The sequence below is a fragment of the Poeciliopsis prolifica genome, unplaced genomic scaffold, assembly GCF_027474105.1.
Source record: "Poeciliopsis prolifica strain line A6 unplaced genomic scaffold, Auburn_PproV2 SCAFFOLD040, whole genome shotgun sequence".
Classification (NCBI taxonomy): domain Eukaryota; kingdom Metazoa; phylum Chordata; class Actinopteri; order Cyprinodontiformes; family Poeciliidae; genus Poeciliopsis; species Poeciliopsis prolifica.
Genome location: NW_026562415.1, coordinates 5,686,287 through 5,708,311, shown reverse-complemented (window position 1 = coordinate 5,708,311; position 22,025 = coordinate 5,686,287). Strand labels below are relative to the sequence as shown.

Here is a 22,025-nt window from a genome sequence, read left to right as displayed (position 1 = left end):
ATGAAGGAAGATCATCACATTCAGATAATAGGATAAACACTGGGGTGCAATCTGGAAATATAAACATTTTCATCAAACAGTTTTATTTCCATACTTATCCAGATCAGGAAAATCAGACTTTCCCCAGGCTACACAGGCAACCTTTCTACAGCGAGAGACCCATTCTGGAAACTGAATCTAGTCAAAGATAAAATAAATAAAAAAAGCAAACATTTTAAGTATTAATATCTTAAAGACGGACATGTAATGGTTTAATTTCCTCTTTCCTCTGAAACAAAAAAAACCTAAGTTGGCACTTGTTGCGTCCCTGCTGTCACGTCTCTTCCTCATGTCAATTTCCTGGAGAACGGAAGCCTCGGCTCGCCCCTCTGGGACGGCCCGCGTTGACACCTGCCTTCCGTCAGAGTAAATGAGCTCCGGCCAGAAGTCTGCATCGACACAACAGGACATCAATCTGCTACAAGTGAGCTGACCGAGGAGACCGGCGGAGCCAGAGTGCTGATATATGGCGAGTTTCACTGAAAGCACTGCTACTGCTGACACCGTGGCCAGAGAACAGATGATCCAGCTGATGGCAATAAAGCAAAACTAAAATGTAAGAAGGTGAAATCAGACTTTTTCCCCCTTGTTGTCCACCGCTAAAAAGAACCCCCAGAGGGAGGATCTACAGCAGCCCCACCGCCTCTGGTTTATTGGCAATAACATGACAGGCTGGAATCATTAAGTGGAACATAAAAATGTATTTCTCATAAAGCTTGAGAGGTTCCTTATGCGTTTCCCTACAGGAGAAAGTGGAAACAAAATGGACCTGCTGAGCAACTGTGACATGCTTCCTATAAACGCCGCGCTCTGGTCGCGTCGGACAGGGAGGCGGCTTCCCCCGTCAGCCTGGAGAAAAATTACACTCCGGTGAGAGAGAAAAGAGAAAATCGGAAGGGCTGGGAGGGAGGAAAAAAAAAAAAAAAGTATTGTAAGCAGTGAAGTGATTTATGAGGCTGACTCAAACCCACACAAAGGCAGAATGTCTTCCTATCATACCTTACATGGAAACATGCATGAGGCTGCAATGCATGATGCAATGCCCCCAAACTGTGAGAGTCTGCTGAAAACATGACAGCTGAGTGAAGACCCTGACACAGTGTTGCCTTTTTTGTGCATGCCCCTTTTTAAAAAGAAAAGAAAAAGAAAAATCACCAAACTAGAAGACTTATTTATTTAAAACATACCCTGAAATACCATAAATCCTCATCTTCCCTGCCTTGTTTTAGCACACAAGTAAATCACGCAGTGGAATGCCATTCCTCCACCCTCCTCCCCCCTCCCCTTTTTTTTTTGAGGTACTCTGCAAACCTTTTCAAGGGTATTACATGACAAGGTATTTTTCAAAATAAGGGCCTGCATTCCTGGAGAAAGATAGGAGGAGATTAAATTGTGGGGTGGGTGGCGAGTGGGGAGGCGGCCCATCAAGATGACCTGACCGAGAAGGCCTATTACTCACACTGGATGAGGAACAGTGGAGCAAGTACACAGTTCCGTCTCGCGACAAAAATGTTTATTTATTTATTTTCTGTTATGAGAAAAGCCTATTGTGCATGGAAACCTGATAGATTTGAGATCAAGACCCTTGCTCTGGTGAGCGACAGTGGTATTCATCCAAAACTGGATGCGAGTAAAGAGATTCGGGCCCAAGCTGCCACGTGGTGGATGTGCGCTGAAGGGTTGGGCGGCATCCAGTTTTAATTCCCTGCAGTCCCAACTCACATTACACCTCAGCATACAGGATTACCATCTGTCCACAGCTGCTTGTCATTTTGTCACATTCATTTTAAAATGGCTTTCATACATTTATACGTTTCCATTTTTCTTCTCTTTAGATAGGAGAGCCAAATTACTTTTCATCAGCAGAACAGTTCAACTTGTGAAAAGAAATGGGACTAATAATAATATATTTGCCTTATCAGAGTTAAGTAGAGGATGGTAGGACTTTGGAATCAAAATTGTGCAACGAGTACACTCTGAAGGAATGCATATTGCTAATTTTCAGTCTAAAGATTGGACTGGGATATGCTGTGGTGGAGCAAGGGTTAACAACCCACATATGGAGGCCTTAGTCCTCGACACGGCTGTCACAGGTTCGAATCCCGGCCTGGCGACCTTTGCCGCATGCCTTCCCCTTCTCTTGTTACCCACTTTCCTGTCAATTAACTATCAAATAAAGGCCACTAGAGCCAGTAAAACCTTTAAAACAAAAGACAGGGGCGTCATTTATACTTTAATAACAGGAGCTCTGAAATGTCAGTCAGCTCTGCTTTTGCTCGTATTTCCATAGTGTGACCCGCTGCTTCCACAGAACCACTAAGAAAAAAGTGGCTTTCATCACAACACGCTTTCAAAAAATATTCTGTCAGCTGTGCTTCTGCCTTTTTTCTTTTCTAAATCTGACCTCTTGCCTTTAAGGCACATGTTTCTACTCAAAGCAAACTGTCATCTTAAAAGCAGATAACTACAGGCTGCCACTGTCAAAAACTGATTTTTCTGACTTGGCAGGCATTCTTCTTCAACGTCATCAGTGTTTCTATCCAGCTGAACCAGATTTCAGCCCAAACTGAGTCCTGTTTTGATGGAGGTTTCTTCCTGTTTATGGTAGTTGTTCCTCTCCACTGTCCCCTCGCAATGAACGCATTCCCCTGGTTTCTACATGTACAACTCTTTGAGCAAATCTGCTTGAATGCTGCTGTTGTATGCATTTTGGGCTAAGATATTAATATTTAAATGTATTCCATACTTAAAACCACATCCAGTTGATAAAAAATTTAATACTTTGTTTGTTCTGCTCAATAATTCTACTTCAGCACATTTTCCTTTTAGCCTGATTACAGTTGTCTGAAAGTTAAGGTGCTTTAACAGCAGAAAGATTCATTGTGTATTACAGCAGGTAATACACATTAAATCATGTAAGATGTTTCATGATTTAAATCTCAGCAAATTCAGCTTACTTAATTAAAAATAGAATATTTACCTGTACTATGTATTTCACTATCACCTTGATCAAGTGGAAGGTCTATTCCACCAACTTCAGTTTGAGACAATTAGCTATTTACCAAGAGTCATCTGCTTTAGAGTCAGTGAAAGCAGATTCTGAGTGGCAGTGAACTCACTCTCTTCCCTTCCTGTGAGAGAGGAAAAAAACCCAAAAAAACATTCCACTCTTCTCATACCACTGATCCTTTTGAGGCTTGACAAGGCTGAACTTCACTCACCGTACACGCTTTCGTTTTTGTGCATGGCTGTGCTGACTGTTATTAGAGCTAGCTTGGACACATACAGGTCTTCCGCCCCTGCTAAACCTCCCTTGAGGTGATACACTTAAGCCGGGGGTCTTAGGGCCTGGAACAAGCTCTGCGCAGGTGTACCGACGCTTTAAGCAACAGAGGACAGATTTCACACATCGCTGCCTGCTGCTGTGTGATGGCAGCGTGAAGCCACTAGACTGCGCCGATCCTTTTTCCTACAGAGTTTTGCAAAAGTATCCAAACATTTCAAACTTTTTTTCCACTTATCTCGCTGCAGTGATACAACAGCGGTCCAGCGGTTTTCATAGGGATGCACCGAGTGCAGTTTCCTGGCCCATCACCGAGCTTTAAAAAGCCTGACCTGCTCAGATTCTTGCTTACAGATTACTTTATATATATATATATATATATATATATATATACATGTATATGTATATATATATATATATATATATATATATATATATATATATATATATATATATATATATATATATATATATATATATATATATATATCTGGAAAGTCACTAAATATAGCAATAAAGTCACAATGTGGGCAGATTGTTAGCCACTGATATGCAGGTGTGACGTGGTGTCAGCAAAAGGGGACAGTGGCTGATTTTCAGGCCTTTAGGAAATCGGATCAATTTGTTGACTGATCGGTGCACCCATAACTCTTTTTTATAAATATTTTGCACTAAAATCTAAAACAAGTCCAATGTAGCTCAGGTGGTGGCACCATCAGAATCCTGTGTAAAACCGTCAGTCGTGTCAAAGATGCTTAAAGAGATTCAGGTTTTGGATCTAGACTTTGAATGAGCCGTTTGCAGTGGTTATTAAACAGTGCATTACGATTCTGGCATTACACTTCGCGTTCATTCTCAAGTCTTTCACAGCTTCCAAAAAGATATTTTTGCTTCTCCACACAGATGGTGCTCACAGGTTGATGAGCAGAAGTTTTATGACTTGGTGTTTAGAATCGAGGCAATTATTTTTTATTTTTGCGCAATTTGTTGCAATTTATTTCTTTCAGGATTATCAGAGAGAAGTACACTTCATCTCGCAATGTATACGAATCATAAAATACGTGTTAATTTGAGAGTTCAGGAGTTTTGAAAGCTTTCTACAGAACTGCAGAACTCTAGCCGGTTCTGCTGTTTTTCCTTTCTAAATGTAGAAACTAAAGCGTCAAGTAAAAAAAACAAAAAACAAAACACTCCACCAAATAGCATGCATGTTGCACAGTTGCATCAGGTGGATTTTGCATGACTAATTACCCTGGCCTTAATATGTCCGTACACAATACATTATGCGTGTCATCTTAACACCTGCAATGCACTCTGCAGCTTTTGTCAAACTTTTTCACTGCCCGTTTTTTTTTTTTTTTTTTTTTTTAAAGGAGAGTTATCCCACATCGGCCTCATTCTTCTCTCTTTCAGCGGTTATGTGATTTTGGGATCCATTGCCAAAAATTCCAGGAAACCCTAGAGCTTCATGAGACATAACAAAGCTCCCTCTCTTCCTCAGTATGAGTCTCCTACAGCGAGTCTGCCTGAGCAGGGCTGAGAGCCGCAGCTTTTACTCATCGAGACTGCCTCGGATCGGCCCGCGCTAATTCTCCACCACAGACTATTCAGACGTCGGAAGTCGCAATTATCTTTCAATACCATTAGGCGCGATGTGGCATTTACCACTAAATTAGGGAGAAAATTCAGCTGCAGAGGGTTAATATATGCAAGTCTGCTTAATTCCTAAATTTATTAGAATAACACACATCTCCGACAGGCATGAAATTGTAAATAATTGAGAGCTGCTCTTAGGGAGGATTCACTGGTGGCTCAGACGAGGTCGCGCCGAGCTTTTAATGGCAAAAGTGGAAATTAGATTTGGATCAGCAAGGCAGCAGCGCTAAATTGGAGAACATCCAAAACCACATCCAACCTCCCCACCCCTCCTCCTCTGCTTCCAGCACTAATCTCCCCATAAGAGGTGTGTAGGCGGAGAGGGGGTGGGGGGTCACCCGTGTTTTCTGGTGGGGAAATTTCTCTTCTCCCCTCTCAAATGCACAGATAAATGCAAATACAGACGCACCTATTGAGCCCGCCACCCAACTCGTGTTTATGTTCGCTGCTTGAGTGACTGGTATTTCATTTCGTCGCTGCCCAAAGCCATTTTGCACAGTTTGGCTTGGCCAGGGTATCATTACTGGCCATTAAGTCTAACCTGAACTAATAGGGGCTTATTTTCCAGAGGTGGTCTCCCAGGTGGCTGTCGCAGGAACAACTGGCACTGCAGGCACAGAGTCCAATAAAAATTTTGCCTGACTCAACCCATACGCAGAATGCAGATTATTTGGTAACAAGAACCCATTGTTCCACTGCAATTGTGGGAGGAGGGTGGTTTTGTGTCGTTCCAAATTAAGGCGGGTGTAATGAGGGCAGTCAGAATGGGCGCCACGCCCACTTCTTCAGAAAAATCTCTACCTGGAGTACCTCGGTCATCAGATTTGACAAAAAATGTTTTACATTGCTTTTCAAATCAATTACTAACGTTTAGATTTTTTTTTTTACCACCATCTTGTGTTTCATTGTCATTTAAATGGCACAACATAAAGTGGTGCATAACTATGAGGTGAAATCCTCGTCTTGAGCAGTTTTACATTTAGAAATCTGAAAATTAGGGGCGCACCAATTGCAGTTTTCTGGCCAAATTTCTAGCAAAATTAGAAAAATCTGGGCTGATTTACTGGTGTATTTCGACAAAAGAAATTGTTGTAGACATCTGTATTTAGGTCCCTTGACTTCATTACCCCTAAATAAATAAACACGATAAAGCCTTTGCTGCATCAGAAGACCAATTTGCAGTTTGCCATATCCCAAATAGAGGACAGGGCATTCAAATGGAAGGTTTTTGCCTTTAGAAGATCTCAGAAACAATTTGTCCTTTTCTTCAACTATGGTTTACTTTTTGTAGTATGACGCAGCATGACGACATTTTACATATACTGTGTCTCAGTCCAAGACATATCCGTTATCGGAAAATCACTAAAAATGTAATTAATGCCTCTTTGTTTCAGCTCTTATTCTGGCATTGTGAAAAGTCTTGGTATGTTTTGGCCTGGCCCTGCTCCGTTGTGACATGTGTCATCATTAATCATGGAGAAAGGAGCCATTAGTCTGAATGCGGGGGTAATTAATCTGTGCTCACACTCCATTAGATGTCATGCTCAATTTGTGCACAGAGCTGTGTACTGTGTAAATAAGCTGAGATGATGGCACCCACGGCCTATTATCCCCGAAAGGGGCTGCATTCGAGGCGCCGACATGTATGTACAGCAGCTAGAGAACGAGGAATCCAGCTGGATTAGCAAAGCTGTTTATAATAATGACATTAGATTTGTCTGATCAGAGGGTAATTACACACACATGCGTGTCTGTTTTACCAGAGCGGCCGGACTTGAGCAGTTAAACCAAACCATAACCGTCCAACAATGTTAAAACTGCAGCAGGGGCATGTACTATGAATTAGCCCTTAGTTTAATAAGTACCATTTGGCTGTCACCTCGGCGGCTGTAGAGCTGCTCTATTACAGTAAAGCCCCTCTGGTATTGAGCCGGGGTTATTCAATAAAAACCTGACTGAGTGTTTCTCCCAATCACCGCTGGCAGAGCTCTGATGAGGTAAAGAGGCCTCCAATGCCAGCCGCTGTCCCCGCGGAGCGCAGTCTGATTAAAATGGTTTTCTGAGGCTATATTTTTGCTCTCCTTGTAACCTTGCCAGAACCAAGTTAAAGTACAGAAGGGAAAAATTGACAAATTACCCAATACATACCGAAATGAATCCGCAAAACCGATCTGATCTATAAAAGGGCCTCCGGATAGGTAGAGGGATGGAGTTCTGCTTTTTAACGGAAATTTATTCTCAGCGTCCCCATGCGCATTCGGTACCGAGTGTCAAGCTAGAAATGGCTTTGCATTAGCTATTCTGCGCGTGCCATCTTCAACCTTAATCATTTTCATGCACATTTATTCTTTGAACACTCCTCCTCTCTTACCCGGACCGGACAGCAACACATGAAGTGGGAAGAAGGGCCAACAATGGAGCAGTCCACCAGTGCCGGCTCTCCACTTCTCTCTTGTAATACATTCCTGAGCGATCCTCTGAGGCTCATATGTAAATGCCTCGGTATGCTTCTGATTAGGAGGCACAAAGAGTACACTCTATAAATGCACTGTTAAACAATTACCACAACTCCGACACAGAATCCAGACGGGGCTGCTGCCTGACTCGCCGACCAGGACGCGGAAAACTTAATGCGGGTTCTTTGCTAAAGTTCAAAGTTCATATTAAGATGTAAAAGAAGCACTAGGGGAGTATGGACCAAGGGTTTGTGAATGAATTTCAGTCACTTGAGAATTTGGCTGTTTTTTAAAGCCAAACACAGCCTGTTTGAGGAAATGCCAGTGTATCTTAATCAAATTCAGGTTCAGACTTTGACTATGCCATTCCAGAAGATTCAATCTGTCATTCACATATTGACTTATTGGTGTGGTTAAAGCAAAATCCATGGGTTCATCTATTAAAGCTCTTCATACAGGAAAGGAAATCAGCCCTCACACCATTATACTACCACCGTGTTTCACTGTTGGTATATTTGTTTTCTAAGGCGATGCGTTTGCTTTACGCCACAAACAATGGGAGCAGTGACTTTTGCACATAAGCTCAGGTTGGTTTTGTTCATTCCCCTTTTGTAATTTCATCCAAGATTTGAATACTGCATCTTTTTTTTTCTCAGGTTTTCTTTGCACATCAATAAAATATACGAATAATCAAACATTGTGGATATTGTGATATGGAAGCAATGCAAGCATGAACAGTTTTTATTATGGTAATTTCTGAGGAAATATTAGGACTGTTGTGTGATTGAAAACTTGGCCAAGATAACAAAGGAGTTACTTCAGGAACAGCCTGTGAATATCCTTAAGTGGCCCTGTAAATTTCTGGAAAAACCAAGCTGACCGAGCTTTTGGGAGGATCTACAAAGAAGAATAGGAGAATATAACCCCAAAACAGATGTACAAAGTTTGCACAGACTTAACTAAAAAGATCTGAGGCAGCTCCAGCTGCCTAAGGTGCTTGGAGAAAATACTAAGCCTTGGCTGTGAAAAATGTGGACATATTTCTAAAATGTTGCTCTTGGCTAGTCATTTTGGGGCACTACTAGTTGATGCAGAAAAATAATATTCTACAGTAGCCCATTTTCAAATAACTGCAAAATAATAACATTGGAAAAAGTAAAGGGGTGTAAATACCTTCTGGTGGGACTGCAGGCCTTTGTTTTTCACATTAACATACATAAACATTCCACAATTATACTGTTGACAGCAGATAACATTTGGCTAACCTCAGCACTTTTGTTTTATGCAAATTAACGTGTTGAAAAATTAAGCTAAATACGGTTGCTACACTGTGGTAGTAGAAAATGAAAAGACTTCTGGCCTAAATGTCCATGCAACAGCAACTTATCAGTTAAGGAAATTAAGGGTTTAGCGGCTCGCAAGCCAGATGTTTCCATAAGGAAACAGAATAATGTGAGGTGAAAGGAAGTCTCTCAGTCTCTAACTTTTGTCATGTTCACTATAAATAGCTACAGGTGGTGGACAAGGATGTAAAGCTGGATTATGAGAACAGCCCAGTTGATAGTGCGGTGGTATTCCAGTTCATAATTAAGAGCTGGAATACCACAAATACGTCACATAAAAACATACCAACACAATACATTGTAGTTACAAACAAATCTCTGTGGTTAGGAACTGAATAATTGTGCCAACATGGTTTTTATAACTATGACATAACGTTTTGTCCGTCATATCCGTGACAGATCGCTTTTTTTCCTCAAGTTGTGGCAGGTTTGCACACTTTTTCCACGAATGTTTAGACGCAACAACACAGTTTTTATTTATGGTTTCGGAAGATGTTTTCAAAATAATTTACAATGGGATTTAAGCAATTAGTGACTGTCACAATAAGTGTGGAAATCATGGTAATTAGCTGAGGATGCTAGCTCGCTAAAGGTAGCTTAACATTAAAAAGCTTCATATCAAAACAGACCACAATGAATCGCAGCCTTAGTCTAGTGAACTCAATAAGTGAGTGGTAATGGTAATTTTGCCAACACAAGACTTCCCCTGCCTCCAACGTTGACCAGTTTGGAATTGATGGTTATTGTTAGCTTACTAAAATTAGTCAGCATTGAGGTTAAATGTATTACTCAAGTATTTGTCAAGGTATCTGATCAATCAAACAATACTCCATATTTCTTACTAGCAACACTAAACCAGTCAAAATCCATAAGTACAAATGTAAATGTCTTCCGTCTTTCTGTTTTCACAAATGCTAAATGGCCTGCACTTACATAGTACTTTATCATGTATGGCGACTTCATAGCACTTAACTAAATGGTTAAACACTGAGTTATTCACCCATTCATACACAAATTCACACATTGATGGTGGTAAGTTACATTGTAGCTACAGCTGCCTTGTGACAGGCGGACAGAAGAAACATTGTCAATCAGCATCACTAGGCCCTCTGAGCACCAGAAGTAGGCAAAGGGGTGAAGTGTGTTGCCCAAGGACACATCTACTACGATGGCCAACCTCTAATAAATTGCCCGCTGTTGTTTGAGAACATGTTACAACACTCCATTTTACAACAGAAACCATATTCATCTAAAGGTTAAATCCGGGAAGAATTAGAGGGCCAACAAATGCGAATACCCATTTAAGGACACAATGATTGTTTTATGTGGATGAGGTAAGTCCTCACTTTCATCATTACTACATACTAGTCCAATTTTACTGTTACCAGTTCTCACTCCCATGATGGCAGCCATCCAACATGGCTTCTCTGCGTTGTCCCTCACAATCACCATGCACACGTCAACACATTAGTAAAAGCCACAAGTATAAATCCAGCAGGCCTTTAACAGACCTGCAAGCCGGCGGTCTGTTTCACCCCTACCTCCCCCTCCTGCTCCATTCATTGAATGGTTAAACTTCCAAACTCTGTAAACGCATGACCTCATTTAGTCATGTGTACACACTGAATGGTATTTTTCACACACTCCTTTGGGGTTTACATGACCATATTACCCCATTACCCTAAAATACGAGCCTTTTAAACACCAATTTGATAGGCTCTTGATTATTCCTGTTTAGTTTTAGCAATGATTGGGGATAAGCAGAAAAATTAAAAGGAGATGTGGAAATGAGTCAGAGGGGAGAGACAGGCAAAGATGAAGTTAGCATAGCTGCTTGGAGAAAGACGTCTAACGTGGTTTCTCTGCCACAGGGACACACTGTGCACGTCTGAAGTCCCAGTGGGACGTTGGTGAATGAAAACACGAGGCCAATCAGCTAACAGAGACATTTCCTGTGCTTGTTTTATCAGATGAGAAGAAGCCTAAAGGCTAAATGTCCCCCTCTCAGCAAGGTTGCACATTTCTCAGGGTAACCTGCTTTGGGAAACAAAGGGTAGAAAACATGCATCTTTGAGGGATGACATCAGAAGTGCAGCTTAGGAGCACTGACCTCACTCGCTTGCAATCAATCATCCACTTGAAATCCAGGCTACATGAGTGGAGTTTTTACCTTTTAAGATAGAAACCAAGGCTGTCTCGTGAATTAAATAATCTCCCAATAAAAGTACAGCTACAGTAATAGAATTGTCTGTTTCTTTTTCCAAAGCTATGAAACCTCTGGCAAAGCGGGCATCTGGCAACTAGCAGATGGTGGACCGATATGCCAATTACCAACACTGGCGTGCCATGCTGCCTATTAGGCAATCCAACTCTGAATGATCACACTTTAAAGTCAGAAAACCAAAGGAGCGAGTGGCTGATCTAACAAACCCTCTCCATCAGAGTGTGACTAAAGCCCAGAGGAATTCAAACAAAGGTTTTCGGGTCCACATGACTGATTTAGCCAGTAGGATCAAAGTTGAAGAGTTTGTTACGGGAAAGAAAGGAAACACAGAGAGAGAGAGCGATCACGGAGAAGGGATCATTATAAAGGCCTTCATGCTGTACAGTGTATTGAATTGTGGCTTGCAGAAGATTACTCCAAGTGTGGTTTGATTCAATAAGGCTGGATTTGGTGGTGAATGTATAATGGGCCAGGAAAAAAAAGGAGACCATAGCAATCATTCCCTATCCCTCAAGAGACAACCAGATTCTGAGAAAATACCAGCACATCCAATTGGACCGTGCTTCCCGGTATGGCTGCTTCATGCTCAACTGCAAGGAAAATAAGAAGGGTGTACCAAAGTTTGTAAAAGTTAAGGTTTTAAAGCAACTCGAAATTTCTGTTTTACTGTTTCTACAGAGTCCTGGAGTGACCAGGGCTTTCTTGGGTTGCATACGCCACAGCTATAATGCTTCAAGAAACATTTATGTTAGCTGCCAGAGGAGATGCCCAATTAATCAACTAGACACATAGCAACCTATGCCTTACTCTATGCATCAGTTGCTTGTTTTAATCAAAGATCAATTACAAGACAAGATCTTGCAATATTCAAATAGCAAGCTATTTCTTGATCTTCCTGATGTAGTTTCTGTTTGGCGAGTGATTCAAGTCCAACAATGATTCAGACAAGATGCAGTTTGTAGGGCCCTCTGAGAGCAGCTAAACTAACTAGGTCAAGATATTAACACAGCATAGGATAACGATGAATTGCAAAACTCAAATACTGAGTTCAGCAGGATTAATATATTTCTGTGTTCACTAATAAGGGGCGTAATGTAGTTTCTCAATGACTTTGCCAGCTTAAGTGTTTCTCTTCTAAAGAAAAATTATCAGCAAAAACACTGACCAGGAGTATTTTGCTAGTTTTGAGAGCCTCAATATAAGGCACAAATAAAATGTATATTTTGTGGAGTCCATCCAATTCTTTGATACTTTCAGGTACTCCAACAATAAAACATTTACAATCTTTCGTAGAGTTCTACTGTTCAGTTCTGCTCCAATCTTGTTCAAAATTTTAATATGAACTGGTAAAAAAAATAAATAGATAAACCAAATCAGGAGTGCTTCTTGTTATTCCTACTTCTAATAATGATAATATCTAATGCCTGTAAGTTCTAAATAAGAGTTTACATTGTGTTGTCCGTTTTGTTTTAAATTGCTGTATTAATATTAGGACTGTTGTAAACAAATATTTGAGTAATCTATCGATTATTCTTATGATTAATCGAGGAATCATAAGCGTTTTTGTGAGGCAGGCTCACAAAGACGCTCATAAAAAAATGTCTATAGGCTACTCCAGCTTTGAGTTTATGTATTCATCTTCAGTCAGTTTAATAAATTAAATAGATGAATTTTCTTTGGGTTTGAGGATATGGGAAATGTCATTTAGAATGGGGGGCGTGGGTAAGATGGGGGTGAAGTGAGAAAATGGACCAGGGGACACACAAAAATAAGTCCAGGGGGGAAAGATGAACGAACAAACGTAATACACGACCGGTCGACCAGTGGACGAAAGTAAGATCGGAGGGAGCAATATGGGATATTTACCTTTGTTCGACACACTCAGAAACTCAGCTCAGCTTTCGTCAACAACTCAGCGGCGGAAGTCAGAGCTCCGTGCAACGCAAGTAATGTTCCAGCTGGAACACGGTGCGCTAAATAATAAAACAAATTAACGAAGTTTTGAGGCAGGTAAATTTTTCTCGGGGAATATTAATAATCGAGGTACTCAAATCATTTGAGGAATCATTTCAGCGCTAATTAATATTGTGGTGTTTTTACTCAACAATGGCAGTCTGTGAGGATCTCAAGCATCTAAGGTTACCTACCATCTTTTGCCTACCAACCTTGCATTTGGTTACCGTTGCTCCCTGATGTACTCAAGTTGAATTTCCTACTCGCCCCAACATCTGCTGGTACGTCCAAGCTCACCATATTACACAATTTAAGACTGCGGTTCTGGATGCTGCTCGTTCAAATTACATGGTATAGAATTCCAAGGCAGTTGGCCTCAAGTCTACTGCCAAGGTCCCACAAGCCGCTTGAGCAGCACGTCAGTCACGACCGAGCCAAAACCCTCTCCTCTTCTGTCCGTTGTCCGGAAAACACAACCCTAAAACATTAAACTGACTTATTTCCCAAGACAACCACAGCTCATGGACGACAAGGACACGACTGATAAAATAAAAAGCACACATTTGCTGCGTTTCTCGTGATACATGGTGGTGCCGAACATCACTTTCAAACCGTATCATTACGACAAACAAATCCTCCTGAAATTACACCGCAGCACGTAAAACATGCTTGACATTGCTTCACTTGTCTGTTGTGAGTAGAAACCAGAAAATAGCTTTGGTACCTGCTGTGTAGAAACAATGTGTGTGTGAACTGACATGTCAGCATGCAATCGCCGGCATACCAAGAACCACATTTGGAAAGCTTTAATGCTGGCTCTAGTTTACATTCACTATCCATTTTTTTAAGAACAGGGCTTAATGGTCCAGTCATTTGTATTGGGATAATTCCCTCTGCCAGTTTTTCAATATTTTTCAACTTCACTCCGCCGCTCGGTTGGCTGCTTTTGCTCAGCGGTGGTGAAACAACAACTGCTTCGCAAGAAAACGTTGAATTCCTGCTTTGGAACTTGATTCTGTATTCAATGATTCAATTAGTCATCAAACTATAACAAATAAAATCACATGCACTTTATGCATGCAAAGCATGCTTTATGCCGCTGCAACTTGCTAATGGTAATGAGAATGAGACAAAATAACCCAGACTCTGATGTCTAAATTTAATTAAAGGAAAACATGGGATGCAAAATGCAGATTGGGAGAAAAATGGAAGCTACGTACAGTAAATGCAAAGCCTCACCGCACCGGGTAGACCAGAGCCAGACTCCGGAAATGCATGGCTGTGTTCCCTACATCCTGCCCGCCCAGCCCTCGCCCTGGCCCAGGCCCTCGCCCCCACACTACCAAACCTCTGTTATCACTCCGTGCAATTACCTCCAGATTCCACGGCACCAAGATCATATTGGGCCAATTATACAATCCCATTCTGAGTACAAAGTAGAACACAGGTTTGAGCTTAAACCTTGCAGTTTAACACAAGCTGCTATAGAGGCAACCATATAGGCCTGTGCATGCGAAAAACAAACTAACTAAAAACAAAGTGCAAATAGGGTAGAATTTCTCAGGTTTTCTCAAAACAAAACTTATTTAATGATGACATATACCGGATCTTGAAATATTGAGTGTCAGCTTCTTTAAAATTACATGTTACCATGGAGAAAATTATAAGCAATTTGGCAAGACAGTTTAGAAGAAAAACATAATTAAAAGTCACTTGTAAGCAACTGAAACTGTTTTGCTCAAAGTAGTTCTTGTTGAACTTACAGCTGTGTTGTGCATATAAGAGAAGTCGTGTGTGAAAAAAAAAAAAAGAAGCAATGTGTGGAAAGTTTCTCGCTAGTTTAAAACTTTGCCGTGTTATTTTTGGTATATAAAAAAAAATGCAATATAAGAAGCAAGACAAAGTTTTTTGGGTGTGTTGAGTACTTGGCATTTACATTTTCTTTTTAAAAAATTTTTTTAAACTCCAAAATATACTTAAGTATAAATCTTGAGGGCTGCAATAGTTGACCTAGTTCTTGATTTCATTTAGACAGAAACATGTTAGCAAAAGTCTGTCTTTTTAGCCAATAGTCCATATTAGCCTCAACAAAGACATTCAAAGTTCATACCCTGTTGTATCTATATTTGCAATTCTTATCATGGGGCATGGTCATTGTGTTGACTGACAAAAACTGCTCATCAGATAAACTGACACCAAGAAGCACCAACCACTTAAATAAAAATGTGAAACTGTCGTCTAAGCGCCAGCTGCTGACATTGCTAAAGTTAGCAACCGCCTTGAAAACGTCTGAAACCAACTATACAGTTTCTTTGATGGATCCTCCGTTTTCAAAAGTCTTCGCCACTCAACAACTCTGCATACTCTACAATAACAAAAATGTATTCTTTTCGTTTGACAGAACTTTTCTCTCGCCTTGGGTCTGACAATTATTGTTATATACAAATGTTGCACTTCAGTTCTTGACAAGTATGAAATGTCCTGGTCAGAAAAAAACTTTGTTCTTGCCACCTCAAATGAGAGAAAAAATTTCTCTTTTTGTGCACAGCATGTACCTTTAGGCTAATAAAATCTGAACTGAACTCCTTAACACCCAGAACCCCAGCCACTTTTCAGTTGTCCGTGGAGCAGTGTTTGAGATACGAGGGTCAAAATAAAAAAATTAATAAAAAGCCGAGAGAGACAGACAAGATGTAATGCCACATAAATTATTTTCGATGGACATTAGAACTAATGTAGAGTTAGAGAGGCATAAATATTGCATGCAGAACATTGTCCAATGATTACTTGCTTTTTATGTTGAGCCTTACGTATTTGTGAAAATGAACAAGAGGGAGGTTCTGAGCTTTCTCAAAAGAGAAAAAAAAGAAGTTCTTAAAACCTCTCATTATCTTGACCTAAATACTGTGCATCACCTCATCTCGTAAACCTAATCAATTGTTACACTACTTCCCGACAACTTTTGATCTGGGGGAACAGATGAAAATGTACAAAATGTACAAACCTCAAGTTGGTTTATGAGTAATGATAATTATTTTATCAAGAACTTGGAGTCTTCTTTCACACAGTAAAGTCTGCAAAACTGGTCTTAATGGCCAATTTCTGGCACAGACTGTCGGGATATAAAATGTTGACCCACTCTAAAAAATTACTGAATTTCAGAGACGAATCCAATCATCTGTCACCAAGCTGGACCTTATAAGGAGCAGAGGGGCTTTCTCCACACATTTCCCAAAATCCAACTCCACTTATCAGATACAGTATCACAAAAAACTATCAGTACTCTGAGGCCAAAAAGCCGTCAGAAACATCTGACATGTCCGTGGTTTTCTAGCTCCCTTCTTTTCACATTTCCCAGCCACTAAAGCAACAATTGAAACTTTCTGAAAGTCAATCGAATTCATTGTACGGTACACTTTTCTGCCTACAGAACAGCATTTTTTATTCGATGCAAGTTAGATTAAAAAAATAATAATTAAATATTTTTGAGCAAGTTTTTATGTTTTTTCTTGTTTTGTCCTTTTTATCTGCATGTTTTCAACAAAAACAAATACTCCTTGACAGGTGTTCACTACCCTGCAATAACCGCACTGGGAGAGTTTTGCATGGATTTCAGAATCACTTGGGAAACTATAAAACGCTCCTTGGACTTTTTTCACAAGTGTTTTGTGAAGAAGACCCAGTCAGGCTGGAATAGGCAGACTTCAGAGATGTTCAGCAATCATTTCACACCAAGTTGTTAGAAAAACCATGTAGACTAGTTGCAAGTACAAAGGCATATCCAGGTGTTCATGAGGTTATCTTTTCATAACTGCAAAAGTGTTGTTCCATCACACAATTACAACATTTTAAAGGTCTTTCAGATACTGGGGAGTGACCAGTTCACCTAAAATTGCTTGGTAACCTAAAATTCAAGTTACCAAACATTTTAGATGATTTTCAAGTCACAACATTGTCTCCGACAGAGCTGTTGCAACTTGCAAAACTGCAAGAGAAGTTAATATAAAGATAGTTTGAGCTCAGGCTGCATGCAGTGCAACTGTAGCAGCAAATCATGTAACTATTTTAGGTGACACAAGCAAAATACTTGTTCACTTTATGAGTGAACAAGTGCACAGATGGCACAATTCACAAAGTAATATTAAACTGATACTATGAAAAAGTTCTGAATACTATCATTGTTGCTGTTTGCTGTAGCTCTGCTATCTGTGGCAGAGAGGTCATTAGGGTCAAAATTCTCTCCCACACATTGGGTTGAAAAGCTTGCAAATCAATTTTAAAATGTTGTAAAAAGTCTCTCATGCACCATAACATTTATTGAAAAGCAAAAAACATTAATTACTTGTAGTCTGTACAATTAGGTTCCTTTAATAGAAATAAGATGAAGCCGTTTGACAGTCCGGCATCAATTTGTATTGCCTGAGGGACGGTGCAGTTACGCAATCAAAATTAAATCGAAGCGCCAATCTATAAACTCATTACTGCTGTGTCACTGTGAAGATAGTACAGTAGCAAAACATCTCCTACGTTGTCATAGTTCAAATGTCACAACCTTAAAGCCTGCACAGTGATGATATATTTAGCCAGTTTGATGGACTCCGACTGCCCTTAAAACTCATATCTGATCTACAACTTTATTGGCTGAGAGGCTAAAAGTCACAGAGAGTGGTGGGGACGTTGTGTAGTGGTAACAGAAAACAATGGTGAGGGAAATGTTGGTTCATCCCTACAATGGGTTACATATTTTCTTGATGCCATTCACCCTTATCAATTTTTAAGATCTACCAGCGAGAGGTTTCGTAAGGGAACTTTGATTTGATCAATGATTAATCATCATTAGAGCAGGTTGATCACAACTGGCAAAAATAACCATTATAAATGGAAATAAGTTGTAGAATACATCTGAAATTGTTAGGAAGCTGGCCAACAGTTGAATTAACCAGATGGTGCCTTTTTTTTGTTCTCTCCATGCCCTCTGCCTCTTGTGATGTCATCAACCCGAATACAAACAAAAGCAACATCTACCTCCTTTTCTTTTTCTTTGCACATTTCTTGCCAATTTTGTGAAATCCTGCAAAACATCAAAACACCCACCAGTGTTGTTATTGCCTTTTTTTTTCTTACAAATGACAATCTTTTACAGTGGTTAAAGAGGATCCCTTTAACTACAGTTCAACCCTTCCCATACATTGACAGGAAGATGCTCCAGCAGCATTTAAACAGCACAAATCATCGCGCGACATTCAGCCTGGAGCGCAGCAGTAGCTTAGCGTCATGTCGGCCACTAGCTGTCCGGGGTTGGTCGCAAACAGCCTCCCCCCCGCCCCCTTCAGCCCCTTCAGCCTCTTCTTTTCGCTTCGCCTCCGTACTTTGTTCGTTAAGAACCAGAAAGAGTCGAGCGCGCATTAAAGGGGCGGACATTCGCCTTTCTTTGTGGACGCGTAGACGTTATCAACGCGGCGCCGCCTCGCGACTTTCCTTCGCCCGCGGTGGCGTTAAACGGCGAACAAAAGATGTTTCTGGAACGAAACGGTGGGGGAAAAAAATAAATCGAAAAAAAGTTGTCGCGTCATCTTTTCTTTCTTGTTGTTTGTTGGCATTTTTTTCCGCCAACACAAAAGGAGGTTTTGTATCGCCTGTTAAAGTGTTTTCGGGGCTTACCTGTGGATCTTTAACGGGATAAAAGTGGAGCTCTGGAGTTTGGTTGAAGGGAGAGGAAGAGGAGCCAGTCTGCTACACTCAACGTTAAAACCACATCGCATACCCCGTTCAAGCCCCTCCCTTTAAGAAGACATAATCGCCCCCTCCCTTTAAGAAGGCATAGTCGCCCCCTCCCTTTAAGAAGACATAGTCGCCCCCTCCCTTTAAGAAGACATAATCGCCATCAACGTGTTTGTTTTTCTTTTTTTATCTTTTTTTTGTGTCTGGGCCGAGCGATTCAGTCTGTTTTTAAAACGTAAAAAAAAAAAAAGTTGTAGAAATTCCTGCAAAGACTCACTGAAGTAGTCCAAATGATAAGATGAAACACAACCACAGTCTGAAAACGTGTGCATACCTCTGAACGAGCTACAGAGAGAAAATGAAGACTTTGCTTTTCTTTCATAAACATTTTGAGATAAAAATAAAAAATAAAATCCATTTAAACAGGCCCAGCGTACATTTTACATTAAAATAATCAGGAAAAAAGGCCCGAGGCATAAGCAAACAAAGCAGAAGCTTAGATCAATTAGGATTACTGAATGAATGCTATGAGGATTTTCTTGGATTATTTCAACTTTCTTGAAGACAATCACAATTTCTTCAATTCAAAAGCCCATGTTCTTCCTTATATGAGTGCCTTTTAAAGTAGGATTTTTTGGTATCCTTTCACAGAGTAGTTTGCAAAAAAGAATTTACCCATTCCTCTAGAGCAGGGGCGTCAATCTCCAGTCCTGAAGTGCAGTGTCATGCAGTTTGTAGATGCGGCACAGCTACAAAACACTGGGATGGCCTCGATAGAACTGTTGCATCCAAGTGAGGTTTGTGGGCCTAATCTGCCCAGAAACTTCAGTTTCATCATACCACAGGACCAAATTAAGGGATTTGCTCCATAGCGCCTTTGCAAACTGTAATGTGTCTTTTTAGCTTGCTGTTGGAGGTTTCTCATGGTTTCTTTGTCTCGGAGCGGCATGTCATCCCATTATCAACAAATACACTCACTTCAGCTTCTACCAGCCACCATCTTTTCACATTTTTTATGTGCCATACACATGGCGACGGTGTGTTTGAGGTGCTGTCGTGAAATATGTCCAGAAACGCAACCAAGGAGTTGCACGTCATCGTGGTCCGATCCCGTCTCTCTTAACAAACCTAAAGCAAAGACCTGACAGCAAAATTATGTTTTCTCATTACAACCCAGCTAATAATTTTTCAACAAAACAACAATTGTTTGGGGAATTCCCATTAGCTAACAGGTTCTCCCTATTCCACGCGGAATTGCAAGTATTTCCAAATACGACCTTTCATCCATCAGAAAGTTTGCTGAGGTTGCAGGGAATTATGAGGTGACTAACAATAGGCACAATGTTCTACTTTTTTTTTTTTTCTTTTGCAATGATGCATCGGTGCACAGACACTGCCCTGCTTTGTCTCGACCTTTAAAACAATGACACTCAGAACAAAGGGGAAGGGGTGGGGGGGCTTAAGAGCATTAGTCCGCTGATGCAGAAATGAGCACCATATGCGCTCATCTCCTGATCTCTTTCTACACGTTTGCTTCTTTTGAGGGCGAGGCTATAGAAATGTCGACCGCACAAATGCACTTGTGCAAAAGTGAACAAGACGTGAAGCCAAAAGGAAAATGTGTTTGAGCTAACCCTAACCCGACCCTAACCCGGTCCTCTGAATGATGATGATGATGATGATGATGATGATGATGATGATGAATTTGGCGATAGAGCCGTCACTCTTCATTTCACTTGTTGACTTTCGGGCCTTTTTATTGCCATTCCACTTTGCACGCCTTAGCCTCGGGAAGACTCGTTAAACGTGTGCGATCCTTCTGCGGAGCGGTCTGATTGCCCGACATAACGAAGAGTCTCGGGGAAAAGTTTACAGTCAGCACAATACCCCCTATTTGCTATATTTACATGGCGAGTTCAGGTGTTTACCTCAACCACACGCTTCGGTTTACTTCGCCTCCTCAGGGCTCTGGCCTTGCTGGAAAGTAAAGGAAAGGGGAGTTTTGCAGAAACTGGACAGAGAACTCCCCCCATAGCCCTGCAGAAGTGGTACATATAGATACTAACGAAGAGGGGTGAGGGGAACTATGGCCTTTGGCTGTTTTGCTTTCTGTGAGCAGTTTGTAGCGTCTATCAAGGTTTCTCAGATCTTTACAGCCTGAGGCTAAACCACCCCCCCATACTCTCTCTCATATTTATCGATATTACGCATCTCCAAAGTGTTACATCAGAGAAAACCCATCAGAAGTAATTATGACAGCTCTGACATCATACTGATGTTTTTTTAACAAAGCTGCGGTGTTTTTCTCATTTCATCACATTGTTTCGACTCAGATAAAAGGCCGCTGCCGACTTGCGTGAAGCCAGCGCTGCTGCAAAGTCTTAGTCGTTGAATGTGCAGCCGGCGTCGTCCTGATAAGGTTTATTAACGCCATGTTGAAATGGATTAATGGCTGCTGCAGCCTGACTCTGGTGCATTTATGATGGATGAGCGGTATCTCGGATTTTCAGCCAGTTGGGTTGCATTCCACATACCCGAGGCATCCTGGGTAAAGACCTTCTTGAATCCTTCGAATTGCTCTCCCCTTCCCTTTAGGTGTCTCTAAAAAAAGCACCTGCAAAGGAGGCATTCTGGTAGGGGAAATAAAGAGGAATTATTGCTTTCTTTTTAAGTTTTCCTTTCATGCACAGCTTTCTTACCATGCCCACTGCTACAATGGCTCTAAGCTTTCTACTGTTATGTTACGGATCTACAGTTTCATTGGCACTCCTGGTAAAGACGTGTACAATAACAAAATAAATTCTGCTTTTATAGCAGGAGCAAAATCCTAGTAACAATTACAGTAGTCCAGTTTAGATTAAACAAAAGTAAGATTAAACAAAGATTAGATTAAACAAAAGTATAATATTATGCAGGTGAAAAAACATCTCATTTTATTTTAAAGATTTAAATTACAAACTTTTTAATGTCTTTAAACAAAGATTGGAGTCGAATTACTTTATCTGACTCATCCTGCATGAATATTTATGTAAGTATGATAAAAATTACATCAAATGAGGCAAATTATCTGACAGAACTTCACATTACACACGGAATATACATAAAAATCAAGAAACCTGTGGAGAAACCTAAGCATATTCTACACAAGCTCGTCGTGTTCAGTCAGAAGCTTCTCGTTAGGCCCTGTAACACTGACTGCTGCAGGAAATTCTGTCCATCGCTCTCAGCCTCTTCAGATACTCTTTGAAGAACCATGAATGATATTTACAACATTTAATTTCCATTTGGGATCAATGACGTGTCTTTGCATTTGATTATGAAGTAAAAAGTAAAATATTCAAAGTGTAAAT

General features: G+C 40.6%; 1 protein-coding gene across 7 annotated transcripts in view; it reads right to left on the bottom strand.

The window, feature by feature from the left end:
* cald1a (caldesmon 1a) overlaps positions 1-18,724 on the bottom strand; it is a 57,652-nt gene extending 38,928 nt beyond the window's left edge. For 6 of the 7 annotated variants that reach the window (XR_008607647.1, XM_055054750.1, XM_055054755.1 and 3 more), the window contains exon 1: positions 18,616-18,724. The gene's annotated coding sequence lies outside the window, so the exon portion shown is untranslated. The remainder of the gene's footprint in view (positions 1-18,615) is intronic. The other variant, XM_055054753.1, reaches the window with a different exon arrangement.
* Positions 18,725-22,025: the final 3,301 nt, after the last annotated feature.